The 4,406-nt window shown below is 39.4% G+C and overlaps 1 pseudogene; it reads left to right on the top strand.

Moving 5' to 3' along the window:
• Window positions 1-2,580: 2,580 nt before the first annotated feature.
• On the top strand, window positions 2,581-2,681 carry LOC124529493 (uncharacterized; annotated as a pseudogene).
• Window positions 2,682-4,406: the final 1,725 nt, after the last annotated feature.

The following is a 4,406-nucleotide window of genomic DNA, read 5'->3' as shown; positions in this document are numbered from 1 at the left end:
GGATTTGAAGGAGATCAATATTACTTAAAGAACAGAAAAACATGTAACTTATAAAACCAAGTCCATATGGGATTCATTCCAAAGGTGAAGAAAGTGGCAAATGTTAGGAGAAATCTCTATCTGCTATAATTCACATCTCCCTGTAAATTGGGATGGGACTTATAGGCTACCAAAAAAATGAACATAGCTCTACATAAAAAAAAAAACCTTTAAACCATAATGAAGATCTTGTTACTTTTATTTTCAGAGAGCAGCAGTCGTATAGAATGTGCTAGAATGTTTTTCTCTGACCCATTTTATCTCACAGTTTTTAGTTATTGGCTCTAAATGGTATGTCTCCTTCAGCAATTTCTAAATTTTTAAAGTTAACATTGCTTTGCATTTAAGATGCGTTGGCAAGGACTGTAATGAGAATTTTAAATTTGAATAAAACCTCTTGAAGTTCTAAATGAGGCCATCAAAGAGAACATTCACCAGATGGAAACAGTGATTGATCTAAAGCCTCCAGTCTTGTTTTTAATCTCTTGTTTTCCAGCAAAGAGAAATTTTACAGAATCTTCTTTCTTCTTAACGATTTAAACTAAAATACATAGTTAAAATGGAGGTACTATGGTATATTTATAGAACGGAAAGTAGAGAATCTTAAGTCACATTCCAATCAAGAAATAGGGGACTCTAAAAACAACGTGCATACCTCTAGTTGCGGTTCCTGTTCTGTTGCTACTCCTAAATTAATTTTTCACTGCTGGATGGAGGGCACTCCTCAAAGTTCTCATGTCCCTAGATGATGGCCTATGTTTGAGTCTAAGATTTTTCATCAAGCTCTGTGATTTCCTCTGATTCCTTGAGACTCTGTTACACTGCATTTCTCCCTTCCACCTAAACAGGACTTCTCACTCTCTCCTTTTCCCATTTACCAGATGAGTAGAAAGGATGCTGAAAACGTAAAAGAGGGCAGAGGTACAGCTATAAAGAGTCTGGATGCCTGATCATGGATGTTAAGCTTTTGTATAAATAACAAATAAATTTTGGCAACTATCAGTTTGTTCTCTGTATTTACAGGTTGCCAAATTAAATATGTAAGGTTTATTTTATATCAATTATATTTCAGCAAAGTTATTTTTATAGCTTAGAAAAAATTTAAAAATAGCTTCATATAACATTCTGTTATATGCAATTTTTTTTGATAAATAATGTTCAAATACAGAATGCAATACCTTACCCAGCATGACATATAATAGGGATTCAGTAAACATTTGTTAAATTTCACTGCTTTTTAAATTTTTTTTAATGTTTATTTATTTTCGAGAGAGAGAGAGAGAGAGAGAGAGAGAGAATAGGGGAGGGGCAGAGAGAGAGAGGAAAACAGAATCTGAAGCAAGCAGGCTCCAGGCTCTGCACTGTCAGCACAGAGCCCGATGCAGGGCTCGAACTCACAGACTGTGAGATCATGACCTGAGCTGAAGTCGGATGCTTAACCAACTGTGCCACCCAGACGCCCCATAATTTTACTGTTTTTTAACAAAGTGATTTTCCTCAGTAATAATTTCTCAGATAAAACTCAGGTAAAAAAAAGAAAAACAAATAAATTCTCATTGTGTTAACCCGCTAAAATATTGGGTTGTTTATTATTATTATTATTATTATTATTATTATTATTATTATATCATTAGCAGTTAGCCTGATGTTTTCACATCATATCTCCTTGAGAATTCCATGCATACAGAGTGAATTCAATGAAGAGAAAATTGTGGAAAACAGACTTCAGCTACTTGAGATAATTTCACAAGTAAAATTTCAGCCTGATGTTGGTGTAATGTAGTTCTTCATGAAAACAATGACCAACCCTATCATTAGTGTCTGTTACGGTTAATTTTATGTGTCAAGTTAGCTAGAGCCCAGACACTTGGTTAACCACATCTGGATGTTCCTATGAAGGTATTTTTTAGATGAGATTAATATTTAAATCAGTACATTTTGAGTAAAGCAAATTACCGTCCATAATGTGGGTGGGCCCCATCCAATCAGTTGAAGGAATTAAGAAAAAGAATGACCTACCCTGAAGAAATGGGAATTCCATCATACTGCCTTTGGACTCAATTTGCAGCATCAACTCTTCCCTGGATCTCTAGCCTGCTTGTCCAACCTTGCAAATTTTTGACTCATAATCATGTGAACCAAATCCTTATAATTTCTCTCTCTCTCTCTCCCTCCCTTCCCCCACCCCACCCCACATACTCAGAGTCTGGATGCCTGTGTGTGTGTGTTTCTGTGTGTATATTTTAAAATAGGTCCTAAGAGATCAAATGTGAAAAAACATACCATTGCCAATTAGCCAATGTCAAGAAAAATGGCATCCTAGGTTCATTTTGGAATTAATACACTTGTCACAGAAATATGTTTAGATGTTCTTTATGAGTCCTGCTACTGTTTATTGTATCTAAGTTTATCCCATCTTTTCAATTACAAACAATGAGTTAAAAACTGAAAAAGGCTGACTCCAGAAGGTTCAAACAGAAAAGCACATGCACATGAATTAAGAGCAATATACCTTTTTTTTCTTTGAAAATTATTTACTGGGTGCTTGCTTCAGCAGCACATATACTGAAATGATACAGAGAAAATTAGCATGTTATCTGTGCAAGGATGACACAAAAATAACTTATTGGACATCTTCTCATATTGAACAATGTGGAAAGCTTGAATAACATAAAGCTTGTAGAAACATGGTTCCTGCCTATAGTAAGTCAGATTTTCAAAAAACATCAGGAACAATACTTCCTAACCTTCATGCTCTTTTACTATGTAATTCTGATATTCCTCCTACTGGAAGGCAGAGTCTATGTCTCCTCCTCTTGAATCTGGATGACCTTCTGCCTCAACAAATATAGTAGGTCAGAAGTAATATAATGGGATTTTCAAGACAAAAGCATAACAATGCTATGTTCTTCTGCCTTGCTCTCTTGGGACACATGCTTTGTGGGAAGCCAGATGCCATGCAAGCAGTCCAACAACTGTTAAGATTTCTGTACTTAACCCAAACTAATTCACAGGAAAGGAAGATGGCAGCAGAGTAGGGGGACCCTAGACTCCACATAAATACAACCAGATAACTATCAAATCATCCTAAATATCCCAGAAATTGACCTGAAGGCTGGATGAACAAACTCCACAACTAAAGGTACAGAAAAGGCCATATCAAAGATGGGAGGAAATGTGGATAACTGGTTTGGGAGAGAAATGGATTGTGGCTGCCACAGTAGACAGGGACCATGGTCACAAGGAAGTGCACAGGGAAAACGAATCCCCATAGCAATTGAATTGGAAAGTGACAGGGCCAAATTTCATGAGTTCTTGCAACCAGTGGGACTAAAAGCATGGAGTTCTAAGGTCAGCAGGCTTGGCTCAGGGAGAGCCCAAAGCATTGGGGCTGCTCTTGGAGAGAAGGCAGAGCAAATAGCCCACAGACATACACTATATAAACAGCAATCTGAAGAACACCCAGGGAACACAGCAGAGAGGCTATTTGCTCATCTTAGAGTGTGTCCCAGAAAGGCAGCATGCACAAAGACTCCTCCAGAAACAAAGGAACCGGCAGGTGCCATTTCATTTCCCCCTTCCCTCCGCATAAGCACAGGGCCACTTACAGGAACCAATGTGGCACCATTCACTTGGTACCAAAACTTGTTTATACCAAGCCCTGCCCCCACTGATCTCCAGTGGAACTGTTCCTCTCAGCAATGCTTGCCTCAGTCCCAGCATAGTGGCCCTCTCCCACAGAAGACCAGCCCAAACCTCAGTCTACAATGTCTCCCAACCCAAGAGTTTTTCAGGGATTTGGGTGTAGCAGCAGAGGTGACAGGTCTCAATTCACAAGCAGACCAAAGCATACCTAGTTAAAACTCACATTCAGGACAGGGACCAAACAGAGTCCACAATAGGCAAAGAAAACCTCTGTAGACAACTGGCCTGAAGGATAAAGCAGCCAGAACAAACAGCAGAACACACACAGCAGCACATACTGGAGATAACTCCTGAAGCACCAGGCCCTGGGGAGCAGGGGGTACTACACTACTGTGCACTACAGGACATCTTCTTCATAAAGACAGTATGCTCAAGAACAGGAGTTGTAGCTAACTTTCCTAACTCAAAAGCAGGCACAGATATTTAGACAAAAGAAGACAGAAGAATTTGCTCCAAATGAAAGAACAGAGCAAGGAGCACCTGGGTGGCTCAGTCAGTTAAGCGTCCGACTTCGGCTCAGGTCATGATCTCATAGCTTGTGAGTTCGAGCCCCATATCGGGCTCTGTGCTGACAGCTCGGAGCCTGGAGCCTGCTTCAGATTCTGTGTCTCCCTCTCTCTCTCTGCCCCTCCCCTACTCACACTCTGTCTCTCTCTCTCAAA

This window comes from Lynx rufus, unplaced genomic scaffold, assembly GCF_022079265.1.
Source record: "Lynx rufus isolate CCGP_SWC_20201006 ecotype Redwood Valley unplaced genomic scaffold, mLynRuf1.p SCAF_6, whole genome shotgun sequence".
Lineage (NCBI taxonomy): Eukaryota > Metazoa > Chordata > Mammalia > Carnivora > Felidae > Lynx > Lynx rufus.
This window is presented reverse-complemented; position numbering and strand designations above follow the sequence as displayed.